We start from the raw sequence: 20,109 nt of genomic DNA, 5'->3' as shown, positions 1-20,109 counted from the left end.
CACAATTCCCATGGAAAAGTATGGGCACACATCGTAGCGTAGCTCCATACACATCCAAAACATTCACTCTCCCGAAAGGCTGTATACATATAGTAGCTGGAGGACCTTTAGATTACATCTAAATAAATGTTTTTCGCTACGGCTGAAAGGAAAGCCATCTTGCTGCTCTATGCATGAAGGCTTTCAATCAGGATAATTACCTCCCAGACAAATACAGATGACAGCGCGGCACCTGGATTTACTCCTAGCAAGTAATCAAGCAAAACATCCAGCGATACATAAAAAACATGAAATCATGAGAATGTGTCTGTAACAGGCCTCTAATTCACCATCTGTCCTCGTCTGCAGCTGGTGACAGCAGACACCCTGTGATTTTTTATTTTTATTTATTTATTTATTTTTTTGTTACGCGAGTTATGTTTCCAGATGTTAAATGAGGATATCATGATTTCCACTTCAGGGTAAAAGAAATATGACCCCCTGTGTTTTTGCTAAGTGACATGCACACGTACACTCAACGCAGATACATACACGACAAACAACTCCCCCTTCCTCTGAGTTACTGTGATGGATAATCCAAGCGGTTTTAGGCCCATTACCTCGACGGAGTCCTGCCTATTTCCATGACAACAAGTTACCGTATCTCTGTCGAGATCGGTCCAGGCTCTAAGCTAATGGGTTATTATTATATGACTGACAATGTTGAGTCATTTTCTGTGCCTTGGGCTGATCTCCTTGCTAAGCAATCAGACTGTTGATTCTGCCAATAACCCCCAAACCCACGCTTTACAGCCCCCACCACCACCACCCAAATCCCACAAAGCCCAACCTCTGCAGTCACAAACACTATCCGGAACTCTAAATCAGGATGGATCAGACCCAGTCCTCCCGGATACATTATCACAGCGATTTGATATCTCCGGCCATCGCAGCATCATCATATTACACTCTCAATTCTGATCATCTCAAGCAGGATAACTATGGTACCAGGACAAATGGGATAAACATTTGGCTGGAAAAATTATCATGAGACAACCTTTGACTGTTTAATCACTTTATGATTGAACGGTGTCAAACCATTCTGATTTGTACAGCAGAGAGTGGCTGTCACTGGCAAATCCGATGGAAATAAAAACAGAACGAACAGACTTTTGATGACAGGATAGACATTTTAATTAGCTTTATGAACCCGAGAAGCCAGTGACGTTCTTTACTGCGTCAGTTAAAAATTGGCAAAAGTGGTCAACATTCAAGTAATAAACCCAAATATTTCAATCCAGATTAATTTGGTGACACCTGTAGTTGCTGGTGGTAACAGGAAAAGTGTTAAAGCTGTTAAAACTAAAGCTTGCAGGATTCTGAAGGCAGCAAACAGAAAGAGTAAGTCTGTGGACGGGAGGACATGGTGAAAAGAGTTGGTTACTTCCCTGGGACATTGGGGTTGTGCAGCTCCTCATCTATCAGCTCACTGTGGTTGTTCCTTCTTGTTCTGTTACTCCCTGACATATTCCAAACTGATTCAAGCTGAGTCAAAGAATGCCACAAATTACTGATTTGGAGCCAAATTCTTGTTTGACAACAGCAGTTAGCATCAAATTGCACTGGCAAGAAAACTGTGTTCCCTGCAAATACTTCATGAGAAAAGTGTGTTTTTCCCATCAAGCGCTTTTAAAGCAAACATAACTAAACCGGTCTGCTAACATCTGATGCCCTGACAACTTTCTGCTAACGTAATGTTAGGAGGAAAGTTGTCAGGGCATCAGATGTTAGTTCTAATTTCACATTAAATGCATGATGATGCATATAGTGTAATTGAGAGCATCACATTTCTTTACACATTACATTTCTTGAACAATTACTTTGAATTTATGCAACAAATTTTCCAAACAAAAAGGTGTCTTCAAACTTTTTATAAAAAGAAAATAATTCAATTAGTAGCAAAAACAGGAACACATAATACATGCAAGATCGTCCCAGCAACGTAGAAAGACATAAGGACTGCATGCTTATCTAGCAAACATCTGCACTCATCCATCTTCATATTCGTCACTGATGTATGTTGTGCGTGTGTGTTGCGGTGCTACATCTAATTGTCACTGTTGTGATATTGAGGCCGTTCTCTGAAAATGAGAGGTAAAATATTCATGGCCAAAAAGGGACAAGGGACCATTGTGATGTCTATGTTTAGTCAAAAGAAATAGCTGCTTTTTGGGCTCAGATTAGATGATTTTATTTATTTATTTTTTGGCAGATGCAGATCTTCGTCAAGTAAGAAGATAAACATTTTATTTTGTAGAGGAATTGTGGTCACCTGTTCAATCTCTGAGGTCTGCTATTAGTTGTATTAGATTTGACAGGTGATGAAAGTTAAAAAAAACAAAAAACAAAAACGCCATTCTCTCATTGGCAAACAGCGCACGTTTCATTCCACGATGCAGATCGATGGGATCTTACTTACAGAGGAGGCAAGTTGTGGAAATTGCTCGAATCAATATCACTCAGGAGCAGCTTAAGGACAACACAGAAATTGTTGTAAAATTTACATTCTCTCTAATGCACCTGATGCAATTAACTAGTACTGATTCCCTACATTTACGTATCTTTTCAAATCTCTGTATTTTGCACTGAAAATAACGAGCTGTAGTGTGCACAATTGCCAGTTATGATCTTTTGGTCCAGCCCAGTCTGACCTAGCTTAGTAGGATCCACTACTGTGTACAAGTCCTATGCCTTTTCACCTGTCTGAAAATGGTCCCTCTCCCACCTGCCTGCCTAGATATATAATTTACACACATTTACACACATTTACACCCAAAGCACTGGGTTGGGTAAATAACTAGGATAAGGGAAAAACTAAAATAAGGGATTGTTAATACGGTCTAAAAAGAGTTTACAGGTTTTATGGGAGGCCTTTAGGGAGTCTCTTAAAGCTTCTTAAGCCTAATGCACCACACACTACATTATCTGATTACTCCATCTATCATGAATAGGTGGAGAAGGATGCGTCCATTTAAGAAAAATACGCCTGCTAGCAAGAGTGCGTAATGCATTAATGCGCTGTGTGGCTTTGGGTATGCTGGGCATTGAAAGAATTCCAGAGAGAGTGGTAAGGGGGGCACAATTTGAAGGCAAAGTGGTGGTGGACGAAAAACAAAAAACAAAGCAGCGTCCTTGAGTTGAAAAACTGAAAAAGGTTTGTCATCTGGAGATAAAACTAGTCAGGACAGTGTTTATCAAGGCTGGCAGCTCCTTGTGAAGACGTCAAGAGAAGCTCTTCTCCTTTCAGTGAGATTCGGTGAGATTCCATCATATTGTCGCAGGTGGGATGCTTTTTTTGTGAGGATCAGTCTAGAGGCACAAGTTATCGTGAAATGGGTGAAAAAAGAGATTATTCGACCACAGATAGGAACCTTGAAGGATATTTGCTGTGCAATTTACGCGTGTTAGGTAAATCTCCAAACTTAAGAGTGGAAAGCCATTCTGAGATAGTCACAGGAAAAAGTATTGATTGCCGAGTAAAAATAAAAAGATGGAGAAACCTTTATTGGAACATAGTTCTTCAGTGAGCTGTAAAATCACCTGCCATTGGCAGACTTATAGCTAGAGCTTTCCAGTAATGACATGGTGATGACTGAGGCTCAGTACAAAATGAAGCTATTTATCATAATCCCAAGTTTCAACATAAGAGTGTTCTGTTCTGTTCTGTTCTGTTCTGTTCTGTTCTGTTCTGTTCTGTTCTGTTCGGTCTGCCTAATACTATAACATGTTGGCCATATGGATCATATACTTGTATGAAGGCAGAAGTTCCACAGGGGTTCATGATCTGTACCCTTCATATGAATGTGGGCTGTTTCTCTATTTCCTTTCCTTTCTGACCCACAATTCCCACCCCACCACTACTTCCATCCAACGAACTATTTGCTCGACTCACAGATTCCCTCATCCCCATGCCTATAAGTCACTATCATTTTGTCATTCCATTAATCTGTTGCGCAACCCCCCTCCTCCACATCTCCACGGTCGTTCTGTAGGAGTCTTCATCAGAAGTCTCAGAAAATAGCCACTTACCAGCTTCTTCTTCTGCGCCACCACTCCGGGGAGTCATGTTCCTATCTACGTGCATCGTCTGAGATTTAGCTCTATAACACTGTAGCACGTTGAGTCTTGAAGCCGCCAAAATGTTACTTTACTTGATAAATGTGCTATTTCACCTACTTGATGCCTCTTTATTGAAATAGGTTTAAAAGCAAAATGGCCCAAAGGCCTTGACAATCCCGGAATAAAACAAGTGCTCTACCCATTACTTTTCAATGCAAGATATATCTGAAGTGACAAAGGTTATGTATCTTAAGGAAATATGAGGCTCCCCTTACGTTTATGTTTATATATTTTATAAATATATATATTATAAAATCGTGGAGATGGAGAAGTGGCCAGAAATACTAAAGCGGAAACCCGCTACTACCAAGTGGACCAAGCACAGCTCTTCGTCACTGTGGCACATCTTTACATTTCTGGGAAGGTACACGTGAAGGCTGCGCGTTGGCGTCTGCATTGTCACCATGAAATTAGGCCTAGAACCCAGGAGCTTCAGTGGGCAGCCCTGTGCGGCCACAGTAGTCAACCGTGAGCAGTGCCCGGAGGATACCTTTGCTGACTTCAGTGGCAGTGCTCATCCCTGTAATGTTCCAGGAAATGAAGCAGACATTTCTGCCATTCACTGACATGGTCCATTAAATTGTATTGTTACCTGAACAGATAGGACAGAGAGATGAGACCTGAAAGGGAGTTTAAAGAAAACAACGGACAGGAGATGAAAAAAGAACTCATTCATCCACAGACAAAAAAAAAAAAAAAAAAAAAAAAAAACCCAACCCTAAACCAAATGGGAACATTAAACTTGTGTATCTCCTTGGATACTATTCCTGATAATGGGTCAATCTGACATTTCCTTCAATAACCACTTTTTCCTGTTACACGGTATAAATAGGATCACATTGAAGGAAAAGTCATGGCGGTACACTTCTCTCAGTTATGGATTTGTTTGGCAGTAGTGCCAAGTTTCAGCTCCGTAATCTGTAGAATACTTAAAATCAAATATGAGTGTGCATGTGACTGCAAGTCAAATTCTCAAACACAAGTACAATGCAATCAAAGTTTATAACAACAGTGAGGAACAGGCCCTTCTGAACAGCAACTGAACATTCGTTTAGTTTGGGGAAATACCAGCAACCTGAGATAAAGGTAGGAACATGAGGAAAATTCTGTATACACTGATCAGGATTTTTTATGGCCACCTTCCTAATATTGTGTAGGCCTCTCTTGTACGACTCGTCAGAGAATGAGGGTGTCCTGTGGTGTCTGGTCTGGTCTAGATGGGTGGTACATGTCTAAGTAACACCAGCACGAATGCTATGTCCAAAAGCTTCTCAGCAGAACATTGTATTGTGACAAGACGCTCAGTTTACTTCTGTCAGTGGTTTTCGTTTGTGGCTGATCAGTGTAAGCAACACATTGACTTATTCTGAATGTTAGAACAAAACTATGACAACTTAACCATTGAGGTTTCACTCTTTGTTTTGTTGTCACATACGCAATAGACAAGACAAAATCAAGAATGTCAACGGTTAAATGAATTTCATCCATCGTACCATTGATGCATAATCAGTTTAGTGTTTAACTGTGCAAAGCTCCCTGTTGCACAGTTATACAGTTATATCCACACAGAGATTGATACATTTGATCTAAATGATGTAAATATAATGGACTAAAGAGAGAGCGAAACTGAAAGTATAAATAGCACAATAAATGTACTTGATTACATTCTACAGGAAATAATGAAATGCTGCTTCACACGTCTGCAAACAGCTTCATTTGACAGGATGTACGAATGTTTATTTGTTTCCACACACTTACACAGTGTAATGAACACAATTAATTTTGCATGCCCTGTCAAATTGTGTTGAAACATTTTGTGACGATACACAAAATGATTCAGATCATTTAACTGTGCATCAAGTAAATCCTACTGAAATCCATTCCTGTAATACAGGATTCCTGTCTAAGCAGGTGGTGTAGCAGCAATCAATTTAATGTCAGTGTGGGTGCAGAAATACAAAGATTTAGATCAAATGTAAAACGTGTGTGTAAAAAAAAAAAAAAAAACATAAAATAAAATATAATAACAGTTGCGATGGTACAAGAGCAGTTGTGGCAGGGCTCTACTGTTCAGGCCTATTTAAAAAAAATAACTAATGAAAAATAATAATCAAACTGAGGTACTGGGGTATGGATTCAAATGTGCCCTTTTCAGCACAGCTGCTATATTTAGCAATTTATAAAAACAATCTGGCACCATTTATGTGGATAAATACCTATGACATATGATGATCACATATGATGGCAGTCATCTTCCACTTGGACACTGTGCAGTGTCTTGTACGTTCCAGTTTCTATCACAGAGGATTAAGAGGCTTTGTATTTTTTACATTTTTAGAGCAGGCTTTAAAAAAAATTTGTTATGTTGTATGATATGATACTGTATATAATCCAATATGATCCAATATGATGTACAATACAACACTGAATACGATGCAATACAATACAATGGAGTGATATCATAGTAGCCTACATACAATATAATACAACAATGCAATGCAATACAATTCAGTGGGTACAACATAATATAACAATACAAAATTGTTCGATTACGGAATACACGAACAATTATGGAATAATATATGATAAGATACTCTATATATTATGAGTCTGTTACGTTATATGAGACAATATGACATTCCCATGTATTGCATCATATGATACGATACAAAACATTACACCATAGGTGGGGTCCACAACACCGAAGGGGTCCGTGGAAGCACTGCAGGGATGGATAGCCTTTGGTTGATTAGACATTTTTATACTTCTTCTTTTTCTTTTTTTTTCTTTTTTTTTTAATGACACAACATGTAAGACTGTTACCATATGATATTTATGGTGCAATATAATGTGATTTGGTATATGATATGGCTGGTGGTTCAGTAGATTGGGTTAGCAGTGTGGCCAATAGGCCCAAATTACCTTTTAACCCCAGTAAAAGCGCTATATAAATACAAGGCTTTTAAGTATAACACAATCCTGATGGAGCCTGAAGACACTATCTCTCTTCCTCAGCAACCCGTTGGGTGTTTTTTTTTTTTTGTTTAACAAGCAATTGACCGAGTGACTGTCAGGACTTAAGCAACTTGAGTCTCTCCAGCGGCTCCCGCAGCTAATTGAGTAATTCCATGTGCTGCGTTGGTTAAGACCAGCACCGCAGCACCACCATTCACGAAACCCTCCCCACGACGAACCACGAGACACTAATCATGCTCAGACGTGCACCAACGTGCTTTTTTAGCCCACATTTCTTGGCGGACTAAAGCTACATTCCGCCCCACCCCTTACAAACAACATCATCACCACCACCACTGTACCTAAATCAGGAAGCACCGACACGTTTTCTTTTTCTTTTTAGTTTTTTTTTTAGTTTTGCATTGTTTTTTTTTGTTTTTTTTCCTCTAGCGGGAGACACCGTGGTGATTCCAGCGGCGGCGCACCATAAAGGGGAAAAAAGGCGTTATTGTTGCCGCTGTCGACGACCACCGTCGACCACTGGCGAAAGAAGACTGACAGTTGGTTACATCCAGTGCAAGGCTCAGCTGTGGATGCATTTGACACAGACTAAACGGAGAAGGGTACGTGCACTATCGAGCTGGTTCAAATTCACACACACGAAACAAAAACAAACGTGTAAACACGGATAACACACGCGCGCGCGGCGACGCCTCGCTCTGCTGTTCTGCTTTATTTTTTCGCTTACAGGTTACGTGTGTGTGTGTGTGTGTGTGTGGCGATAGTAAACATGTTATCCACGTCGACTTGTCTACGGTGCGTAAAAGCCCTATGGAGACCTGCAGAGAATGAAATATGCTCGGAATGTGGTTTCCGCGCTCGGCCGAGTCTTAAAAGCTCGATGCAAGGAAACGGACTTGTGTGTGTTGTTCAGGCATCACTGTCAAACCACTCTGTGTCACTGCGTTTGTCATGTGCTTTGAGAAGTGTCGCCCCCACCGCTAGCTCTATTCTACAACCACCACCACCACCACCACCCTCCCCGCCGCCTTCTGACGCGCTCCGAGCCTGGTTAACAATTCGAGCGATTTAACGCGTCTTCGTCTACTACTAATATAACCCGCGGCTTTCGGCGGCTTTAAAGCTTTCATCTCAATCAGTAGGTGGCTCTTTTAAATTCGGCGTACATATGCTGCACCAAGGAGGCGTACCTTTACAAATATCAGGGTTTTTTTTAATTACTCCACGCAGTTTGCTACCGGAAGCCTCAGGTTATTTTTTGTGGTACTGCAGCACTGAGCTAACATAGAAAACAGCTTTGTAGTTTGAACTAGAACTGACACGTGGATCATAATTATGCCGAATTTATCTGTAAATTAGTTTGACAGTAATAGAGTTATAAACTGTGTTTAAGGGGGCTTGTAAATAGGCCACACAAGGCTGCGCCTGTATATCGGAAGATTTTAAAGCGAGATTTTGCACTCTCTAAAAGGGCTGTAAGAAAAGGGGCATGTCATGGTTGGTTTCTGCCCAGCAGTGCCCAATATTTTTTGCTAATATTTGTTTGAAAACTGCTGGTCAATGTGCTTGCACAAATTGTCCACTCATATTGTTGCCTCAACTTGATCTTGGCATTGTAGTCATGGTAGCTGTTACATGTTTTACAGAAGTGGTAAAGATATGAGTCTTCTGTGCATTTCGTCACCTTCCTAAAGACCAGCAGTGGTGCATGATTTTAATATGGTGCAGGTTTGTCTTTACCGGTGGACGGACTGACCTGCTGGCTTTCAGGAGACTAAATCTAACAATGTAAAGGCCTGAGGAAAACAAGTATTACATCACTCTGCATCCTAAGACAAGGACATGTCTGCAGCGAGCTCCTCTTGTTATCCAGCCTTACGTAAAAAACACTGAAGGCCCGAATGGCCTAAATGGAAAAAAAAAAACAGCTGTTCACCACGGAAACCATGGTGATGAGTGCTGAAACGGGTGCAGCAGTTTAAGATTCATTGATAAGCCTTTAGCTGCATTTTCTTTACACTTTTGAACCATTCGGGCCAAAATCTGTGATGAAACGTTCACTGTCGCTGCAATGCACAGGCTATAAATAAAGCACTTACACACGAGTGGCTGCTTATGTCTGGACTGCACTGATTTGTTAAAGCCCGTCTTTCTGAATGTCCTCTAGAAAGGGAGCTCTGCGCAAGATAGCCTCTGGGTGTACGTGATATGGATTACTTGTAGTTTTATTCCTCGTCTTTTTCTGTCTTCCCTCGGATGATGAAAAACTCAGGGATCACCCTGTCAGAAACGGAATGTAATTTGAATATTACGTTGATCACAGCCTTCCCACATAACTTTGCTACTGTTTCCTTTTTGACACAAGTAGAAATCTCGGATGAGTGTCGCGACTTTCGTAGGATTACCTACTATGCGGTGTTTACGTTGACAAAGCGAGATACCAGCATCTGCAGCTGAACCTTCACATAGTTTGAGGAGAAAACTCTTGTTTGCCTTTGATCACCTGAGCTAGGAGGGCCGTAGGAATACATTCCTTTGCAGTTCATAGATTTGCCTTGGCAAGAGGTTTGCTCAAGACATCACGTGTCTCGTCTGGCATTCCTTCGTATTCATGAACATGCTGCACGCATACCAGCCCGTGAGTATAGTTTTGCAAGCAGTTAAGCAATAGCTCGTCGTTTCGGTGTTCTGCCAGAGTTTTTCCATCCCACTCACTTAATATGTGTGTGCGTGTGCACCACTTCCACATAACTGCATCTGTATCTCACAGGTGATACACTGAGGTTAGTCAACTTCCGTGCTTGTAGATTCACAAACTTCCTCTCGTTTCTCACTTCCCCTCCTGTTTGCGCCTGTTCTTGGCAGACAGGTTGAGTCACATTACCTGCTCCGTGGTAGCACTGTAGTTTAGTTAGTTTTGCCCAAGGCGTGGTGCCGGCAGCCGGCTTTCGGGTAGAAACTCTGACAGCATGTCTCGTCATCCACAAGCGGCGTCGCAGCTCGCAAAAGTGTCAGCTCCTCGTTGCGATCGCAACAGATGGTAGAATTCAATATTTTTCCTTGTAGCTCGGGATTTTAGAAAGCAAACCCCAGGTGACAGCTGCTGTGCGTCTCCACTACGAACCGCGTGGAGCCTACGCTGCGAGCCCCAGGCTCTATCAGTAGGACACCGCTGCAAGAGACGAGGGTTGACTGTGCGTAACAAAGCGAAACAAATCTATGCTCGAATTAACAAAGCAATAACTATATTCAACATTCAACCCTAGGGAGTGTTGTTCTGATCTGGTATTTCCTTAAACTCACATGTGGTCTTTCTTCGAAAGAAGAAATATATACGCAACAGCGGCTACAGACATGTCTGTTCAGTCACAGCCGTACTGTCAGTGCAAGAATAGGATGAAAAGCGTCACAGTCTGATGTTTCAGTCAAAGAAAGGACTACGCATTTGGACTAACCACCGAACTCTTAGCCCAATTATATCCTTCTAAGAGGTCAGGCAGCTACAGAAAAAAAAAAGACACCTTGATTTTTCAGGTGGACAGTCAGCCCACAGGCAAGAAATGCCTCTCTCTGTAGCGGAGCTGCTGTAATTCGACCAGACGGTCACAGCTGACTTGTCACCAGCCTGACAAAATTCTGACTTCTCTTCTAGCCTGGTCCCACGTACTCCTGCCCTCAGTTATTTCTGTACAGCTCAGACCGTAGCGTCAAAATTTGCATGCATTTTGCCATATGATAATGACGGTCACTGGTATTGATTAGCTGTGTTTGTTAACCGCCCACAGCGTTCCTCAGGTTGAGTGGTTCGCCAAATAGGCAGATGATTCCTGCAAATCGAGGAAAGTCAACATAAAAAAAAACCAAACACAAGATGATTATTATTAGTCTCATTCAGTCTCTCTCCTGCCAGTGTCTGGCAGTTCAACTAATGCTGCATCTTTTTTTACATTAATCTGCAGATTTTATTTTCTCAATTAACTGAACTGTCTGGACCACTGCAGGAAACCATCAGCACTGTCTGTGCTTAGCTTAGCACAACGAGTAGAAACAAGCTTATATTTTCTCTATCAAATTGTCAAACTCCAAAAGTCATATGTTAAATGTAGATTTTAACACTCTTTCAGTGAATAGCATTGATTAGTTGGCTTTGCAGCTCAAGAATCAACACGTTTCATGAGGAATGTTTGCACATTGCACCTAATACCAATCGGAGGTTCCAAAAATATATTTCTCGTTTCTTATGACCTTCTGACGGGTTTCACAGGAACTGTCTCCGGCACATTTTATCTGCTAGGAAACGAAAGCTCATGTTGGCGCCGCTGGTCGATATGAGATGGTATCTCTGGATAATTCTTTGGTATTTCAGGATGACTCCTGATATCTTAGAAATTCTTCTGAAAGAAGAAGAATTCAATGAGGAGACACACTCTTGATTGGTTGCATAGTTGGCTAAAGACGTTTGATAAGAACGAAGCTCCTGACTATTCATTTTAACATATTCCCTTTATGTATAATGTCATATTGGTAGTTTTATTATCATTGTTGCTTTTTTTTTTTTGTTATTTTTATCACCATTTTTATTCAAGTTTCTTTGTGGTTTTCGTAGCCAGAGAGATTTAGAAGAGGCTTTTACCTCAGTGTACCTGTTAGTCAAATGTTCAAGTTTTCATTCTTTTAAGGTAACGGATAATTGCAAATGAACACCTTTTACAGATAGCACTGCACGCCTGAACTACCCTGAACTTTCAGGCTTTTAAAAATGAAGCTTTCATGGTAGGGGGAAGTGAATAGCATACGCTACTGGTGAATAGTTTTTTTTTAAGGGGGAGGATGGGGGGTTCCTTTATGTCCTTTGGATGGAATAAGTTTGTCGGTCTTTGTTTGTCACTTTTGCAAGTCATGTGAGAATAAATGCGGCGTATCATTGTGTTCTGGTTTTTTGCTGTTTTGATTGCGGTTTCAGAAAGCCTACGATAACACATCTTTCTTGCTCTGAACTGTGCACACAGCTGATTTGATGGGTGGATTGTTATTTGGTAAGTGGTGACTGATTTTGTTTATTTTTTTTGCCAAGGTCAATTGGAGGGAGCGTGAGGTGCATCGGTTTGAGTAGGTGTTACTTTTTGGGGCAGGCTCGTTTGGGAGCAGTGATCCGTATGCAGAACACCACGTGGCAGCCTCGGAACGCATGAAACGTAATGTTTGAACAACCGAGTCAGGACTGAAAGGGAAGGAGAGCGAAAAGATACGAGGAGACTTGAGAGCAGCCGGGCTGGATGTCGGGCCCGCTGCTCGCTCATTACTGTGCCCGCAGATGCCCTCCCTCGGGGACAGATGTTGGCCTTTGACCTCAAATCTGATGTCAAGTGTAGAGCACTCTCAGTGGCAGATAGGCAGAGCGCAATCAATCTCTCATCTCATCACTCTTCCCTTGTCTTCCACACTCGGGCACGCACACGTAAGCACATTACGTAATAGACTCTCTCAGTTGGGCGTAACACGGTGCAGTCGCCAGGGAATCTGGAGGGTTAAAAGAAGCCGTTGTCTCTCGTGCACAAGAGCAAACTTAAAGCGAAACAATGGAACCAAGCAATGGCAAACAGACGCACGCATGTTCCAGCCACTTACGGCTGTAGTGGTAGACAGAGAACGTTTTCTGTCAGCATCTTGTGCAGCTATGTGCCAGGCTTCTTATTAAATCAAATATGCATGCTGTGGTTGTAGGAGCTAGATGAGCACATGGCTGGAAGGGATTCTTAATTCCAGGTTCGTGTGTGAGCCCCGCATGCGAGGATGTGCACAGACTAGTTGGCCGCCTTTCATGTACACTTTGCTCCACAGAAGAGAGGCATTAATCGTTCGTTCACACAGAGTGTTTCCGTGGAGAGAGCGTCACGGGCCGAAGAGCTGGGACATGGATACAGAACAGACTTGTTACTGAGAGTAAGCATAATAGCTGCAGATAAGAGGGGACAACCTGCCTAATGTACCAGTCGAACATAATAATGTGCGTTTAACAGTATGTCCCCATGCATAAATGGCAGGCTACGTCGATGGTGACGCCAGGTTTTCGCAAAGCCAGATGGCAACTCTGGGGGGGGTTGAAATGAATATGGAAAATGGCGAAATCTGTTCTAGTTCTTCGAATGAGCACTTGAGGCTGAGAGATTCAATCCTCACAGACCCCCGTGTTAAAACGTTTTACATCAGAAGTAACCTGCTTACAGAGACCAAATTTGGTCTCTGTAGCTAATTTCCCTGCTGTATCGCAAATAGAAAGGTTACTGAATTTCTTTCAAAGTGAATGTCTGCCTGTTTTTTTTTTAACTGTCCGTTTTACATCCACCACCCGTTTTATATCCAGTCAGTGACGAAAATGTCCTGTGTTGGACCAACGTTTTTGAAACAGCTTTATGTCCCATGTTGGACCATCGCTCCTGTTAGGCCTAATTTGGACGCCGCTGTGTCTTTTTTGCCAGTCGGATTAATTTTTGTTTCTACTTCCTGCTTCACTTTCACCAATGGTGGCTGAAACTCTTGGCAAGATTTTGGCCTAATTCCGAGTCACACAAATGATTGCATCTCCAGACCTCCTCAGTTACCAATTCTTTATCGATCTAAAACCAATCGATTCGAAAATCTCGGAGATTGAGAAGCCACCGGAAATAGCAAAGCGGAAACATGCTACTACCAAGCCGACCAATCACAGCTTATGCTCTGCGTAACCGCAGTGCGTTGCTACATTTCTGGGGAGGTTTCTGTGTTAACACGAGAGCCTCTCCAGTTCATGTAGATGCATAAATTGCGGGTTAAGCGCATTTTACAACAACAAGCTTCTCTGCCCTTTTATTGGTTGGTTTATTGTAATGAGTCCGGTCTCGCATGGGAGACTTTACATTCACTCACTCATGTCAGGCGTGACATCGCTACATACACAATAGTCATTTCAACCGCTGCTGTAAGTTTTCTGGTAAGGGCAGGCTCCTATTTATAGGTGGTTTTCCTAACCCTAATGTCTATGTATATGTATAATTTTTGTGAGAGGAGTAGTTGTTTAGCTTAGCATATAGACTGGAAGCAAGGGAGAGCAGAGAGCAGAGAGCAGGAGTCCAGAAGCCTTTGTTTAAGATATTCCTTCTAAAACCAAACTGTTCTGTTGCATCTCCTTATGTTTTGGGTCTGTGCCTAAAGAGAAATGTAGAGGCTTAGAGAGAGTTTGGTTTTAGAGGAAGGCTCACACACACACACGCATATATATGCATGTGTATTATTAGAAAAATTCCCTAATGGATACGGCTTGCATCCACGCAGAGATGAGAAGAAATTGCTAAAACGTGCATCACCATACAAACAGCACTGCTTCAGGCAAAGCAGAGTGTTTGTTTCTGTTAATGCCGTTTCTGAGAATGAAAATATAAAGATCCCTCCATCGTATACTTTCACTGACTGTTCAGGGTTATAGCCACTGTTTGAAATGTGGTAGGTCACGAAAATGTTTCAGATAAATAAGAGAGTAAAGGCTGCCCTGAGCAGCAAGTAGATTTTTTTTTTTTTAACAAAGGCATAAACAAGAACAAAAACCTCACACCGTACTTTGGAATAAATTCAAGATGTATTCAGAATACTGAAGTCTGACTGGATGTTGATACTTGAGACTATTTGGGATTCCATTGACTGATGATGTTTATAGTCTTATAGCGCATTCCCATGCTTCTTGGAAGGTCTTCTTACAAATCTGGCCTTTTTTTTCTGACTGTGGTGTGTTCACATGCCTTTAAGTTGTAATGTGGAAATAACATGGGCACCACAAACAAAATTTTTTGCATTGCTCTCTGTTTCCAGGGTTTGCGTGACAATGAAAAGCAATGGGAACTAATCAGGGGAGCCATCATGTACATGTAAAGGGTAAAAATATCTTAGTTTGTTCAGAGATGGATATGTAGCTTGCACGTGAAATATGAAATGTTATGGCATGTTGAGGTTAAGGTCACTTATTGGCTTAGAACTGGCTTGGACCACTGGGTGTTATTCACTTTAATTAAATCATCCAACACCTTCCCTTACTACTCATATTATAGCCAAGCATTAACCTCTAAAGCTGAAAAAGTTTTTTTTTGACTGACTCCACCACAGGAGCTAATCTCATTTATTCTTTAGTACTATCCATTCTTGTGCATTAGTGACTCGAATCTTAAAAATATCTACACAAAAACGGGCTGAGAGGCTGTGCGGTTCTCTCACAGCCAACCAGTAGTTAAGTAGCCGGTGGAAGCTCGCTGAGAAGTATAACCACGAAAACAGCTCGAGGTGCAACATCTGACTGTCGTATGATTGTTGAACAAAAAAAGGAGAAGCCACATGGAAGTGGCCAAAGTTTGAACTACATAAAACAGTAAATCAGTGGGTTGATGACCCGGAGGGGATATATTTGTACACTGATCAGGCATAACATTATTTAATGTCGGGCCTCCTGAGGGTGTCCTTTGGTGTCTGGCAACAGGATGTTATCAGTGGGGGCCTTTGGGTCCTAGGGGCTCAGGGGTGGATGGCACATGTCCAAGTTACATCCACACAAATGCCAGGTCCAAACGTTTCCCAGCAGAACATTGTATGGAACATTGCAAGGCTAACTGTCTATATATTCTTTATTTTTGTGGTTTGTTTTCAGCTCTTCAGTGACCTCTGTCTTTGAGAAGACACCGGCCGGTCGTTGTAAACTCACATAAATTGCCCAGATCCCTCAACTATAATAACAAAATCTCACCACCATGAAACTCATATTCCAAAAAGATTATTGTTTGTTTTTTTCTCCTCTGTGCGCCTTTGTGGGCAAATTGAATGGGAACATTTAGATGTAGTACCATGCTGCACACAAATTGGGGGGGGGGGATGCACCACATTGTTTACTTGTCTCCGCACATCCATCTTTATTGAGTCAGTGTCCTATAAAAGTCTGTTTCTAGCTCGTCAACCCTTTCTTTCAGGAACTTTCATTCAGACAAAACAATCTGTGAAATCCTTCTGCACATAGCTGTGTGTGGATTTGTTTGTAATTGTTTCTCCCAAATAGAAGTGCAAGTTTACTCTCCCCCGGTTGATACAGCAAGCCTCCCTGTTATTGTTTTCATACGCGGTTGTTTCTAAGGGTTTTATTGCCGCCGTTGTTGGTGGGTAATCCATTCTCCCTTTTGTCAGCATTATAAAAAGCTCATCGCCTCCTGACAGGGAGATTTATGTTGCACTGAAGTAATATCCCTTTCATCTTCTCGGGTTTACAGTCGGTAAGAGAAATACCTGTACTTCTTCATTTCTCAAAAAAACAAGGAGGATTGTCTGTTTTATCAGTTGATGAAACGTTTCCTAAACCAAATTGTCAGGAGACAGCCCTGTAAAGATTGTCATTAGAGGTACAATTCCTCCATCTGTTCGGCAGTCGGGCCAACCAGCAACTCTCCAATCACATACCTTTTTCTTTTTCAACAAAACGTACAAAAAAGGCTATGCTCCCTTCATGATCCATCACCGAAGTGTAAAAACTGTAGAGGTCATGGAGGACAAAAATAAGGATGAAGTAATTCAGTGCGTGCTGCAAACAGAAGACCTGCGGCAAAGAAAATTGCACACTGTACATCTATTTTTATGTATATATGTTTATATACCCGATCAGGCATGACATTATGACCACTGAGGGGAGAGAAGTAAATACCATTGGCCGTTGTGTGACAATGATAATGTTGTGCTGGGAAGCTTTTAGACCTGGCATTTGTGTGGATGTTATTTTGACACGTACCACCCACCTAGACCAAACCAGGCACCCCCACCCCATAGCAATGACACTCCATGGATGGCCAAAAAAATAGGAACAAAAAACATGAAAAACAGCACAAGGTGTTGACCTGGCCTCCAAAGTTATGCACTGGAACGAGCCCGATCCACAGAGGCCCCTCCCATCAACCCGTACAACATCCTGTTTCCAGACACCACACGACATCTTCAGTGGGCCCATGTCTATTCTCTGATGAGTCAGTTTTGGAGGCACAAGGGTGACCTACACTATATTAGGTATTAGGAAGGTGGTTGTAATCTTATGCCTGATCAGTGTATATACGGTGTCAACATAAAGGCTTTTTTTAAAAAAAATTAACGAGTCCCAGTTCTTATCCACATCTGAGCCATGTAAAAAGCATTAGCAGAGGTTGACGATTTGAAACAGCCTCAGATAATGGACAGCTCAGACGGACGTAATCGCCCATATGTGCTGCAGCGTCTGCGTTGAGTGGTAATGGACTCTTCCAGGTGCTGACCTGTATGCAGGCGCTGTGTCATAAGAGCTTTTTCCATCTTAATGATTTATTTAAATGACAAACAGAAATGTTTTAAGAGATTCTTTGAGGCACACCTGGCAGGTAACAGCTGCCCACATGGGTAATTGAGAATTGACTCTTTGCCTATTGCTTTTTGCATTATAGCTGTGTAGCGTAGTGTGTGTGTGTGTGTATGGAAAATCAAAGCCAATCGAAGAAGGGCAAAGTGTTTTTTGCTCTTCTAAAATTGTACTTCTGCCCGAGTTGTAATTGCAGCCTTTATTACGCCACCCATCCTCCACCACTACGCCTCTCTCTCACTCACACTCTGTTATGCAATAGTCTTTTCATGCAAGTCTTTTGCAGGATCTCAGCTTGGATTGTGTAACATTCGAAAGGGAAACGGCCTATAAGGCCTCACATAAAGCCACAAGACGTCTCACTGCCTCCAGCAGACGTGAATAGTTTTACATTAAACCACCTGCACATGTTTTTACTACAAGCAGAGCAGACGCAATCCATTTTTAATTGGATCAAATATTACCTTAAAGAAGGAGTTTTATGTCTGTATTTCTCTTCAGAGTCGCACAGTTTTAAGATCTGGACAAACACGTTTTAATGCTGGAATGATGTAGTCAGCTTTTTTTATAGCTCCAACATGTGAAGCTTTCCTATAATAGCTCCAGCCCTACACTCAGCGGAAGTTGACAAGCGCCTCGAAATTTTAATGGAAATACATTAGACTCTGCCATGCATGAAACCTATTGATTGCTGAGTGACTAGCCATAAAATTGTAATGGCTGGAATGAGCATGTAGGTCAAGTGGGTAATTGTTTGCAGACATGTGTGATTATGTAAAGGCGCTCTAGAAACATTCACGCAGCGCCTCTTCTTTATCCATATAATGTGTCACGTACTCAGACTGTAACAATCTGTTTAAAGCTGCAGTTATTAACATTCAAACGCACAACTGTAGCCTTTGTTGTAGCAAACATAAAATAGGTTCTGTCAAAGTCTCGCCAAAATGTTCCAAGTGGATCAAGAATATGTTCCCTGTGTATTCAAGATCAGCTGATAAAAACAATAGATAAACAACAATGCGTTGACGTCACTGTCGCCCGGGGCCACGCCCCACTGGGTGGCAAAAACATGGTGAAACCTAGCAGTGAATACAACAAGACGGGAAAAAATGTGGATTATCAGATAAAATTAAGGACAATTGGACTCAATGATCCGTACGAACTAGTGTGGATTCGGAAACGTGGATTAGCCTCAGTTTCACAACAACATCCACAAGCTTATCTGTCAGCCCTGTTTAGTTAAGAAGTAACTTTAGGTATGACTTCATCCAAAAAATATAGTATAAATTAATATTACCTGACACTAAATGAGAACCACAACCACCAGGTTTCTGTGCCTGGATTTCAGTTGTTTCCTCGTAATGCAGCAACAGTGTCAGTGTAGATAGTGTCAACAATATCAAAATGCATTGATAGCTAATACACGGGATGTGTGCAGGTTCCATTGAAGCTGCTAGTTTAGCATTAGCACAGACATCCGGGTGGTTGGACTGGAAAGCCGCCAGACAACTACTTGGATTTCATTGTGTAAACTGCTGCCATCATGATTTCATGCTCTCACCACAACAAAGACACAACCGGGAAGCTGCTGTCAAAAATAGACTACTTTCCAAGTGTCACAGAGCAGGAAGAGACTGTATTAGCATCTGGCTAGTGAGAATTTAGCTCCTAGAGCACCTAGAATCATGACCAAGAAGCCTGGGAAATGGCAAACCATCTTTAAAAAGATTTGTTGCTGATAACATTTCCACATCAGTTTGGCTCGAAATGAATACTAACATTTTCTGCTCCTTCCAAGTAGCCAAAATATCACTTAGCATTGCTTTTAAAGTGAACTGAATGATTGTCAGGGCTGTTAAATTTCCCTCATCGACAAACTTTATTTTCACATAAAGCTGCTCCTGTCCTCGGAGAGGCGTCAGCATATCACTTCACAAGGATTTTCAAAAGAGAAACTCACCACATTTCAAGGATTTTTAATCTTTTCAGTTCCCAGGAGGGGTTACAATTGTTAAATACGCTCACTTAGCAGTTTCTTTGATGCAAACCGTGCTCCTCTGGGACCAGGGGTGTTTACCTTCAGCCATGCTGCTGTGACTTCAAATCTTGAACTCCTGCAAGCCGATTGCATTTTAATTACACCTGTTCCTCCCCGAGAAGTGGAAGGACACTGTCTAACCGGGCTGCCCGTAGTAAACAGCACTCCTCCGTATCCCATGTTCAGAGGACAAAGCATGTATTAACACCTCTCAGTGGGTAATCATTGTTCACCGTGTTCACCGCGGGGATACGGGAGGCTCATATTTAATTAACCTGAACCGACCCCTGCATTAGGAAAATAAGCTGCTTAATCAAGTGCGTGTGTGCGCTAACATGAATGTGCTGTGGTCCACATGTGTTTTTCCTCTGATTTTTTTAAAACATGTTGTTAATATGTTGCTTGGACTGGTTGACCTGCCAGCGGGGAGTGCGAGAGTTTCAGTGCATTCGAGATTCTAATAGTAAATTTGACACGTGTGGCGTAGAATTTCCTCCTTTCTTGCATCTGCATCCGGTCGTACGTAACTACTACTCATGCACATGATATGCAG

The 20,109-nt window shown here is 41.8% G+C and overlaps 1 protein-coding gene across 1 annotated transcript in view; it reads left to right on the top strand.

Moving 5' to 3' along the window:
* The first annotated feature begins 8,252 nt into the window (after positions 1–8,252).
* LOC125016684 (myelin basic protein-like) overlaps positions 8,253–20,109 on the top strand; it is a 47,582-nt gene continuing 35,725 nt past the window's right edge. The window contains exon 1 of the mRNA XM_047599322.1: positions 8,253–8,272. The gene's annotated coding sequence lies outside the window, so the exon portion shown is untranslated. The remainder of the gene's footprint in view (positions 8,273–20,109) is intronic.

The sequence above is a fragment of the Mugil cephalus genome, chromosome 11, assembly GCF_022458985.1.
Source record: "Mugil cephalus isolate CIBA_MC_2020 chromosome 11, CIBA_Mcephalus_1.1, whole genome shotgun sequence".
Classification (NCBI taxonomy): Eukaryota; Metazoa; Chordata; class Actinopteri; order Mugiliformes; family Mugilidae; genus Mugil; species Mugil cephalus.
This window is presented reverse-complemented; position numbering and strand designations above follow the sequence as displayed.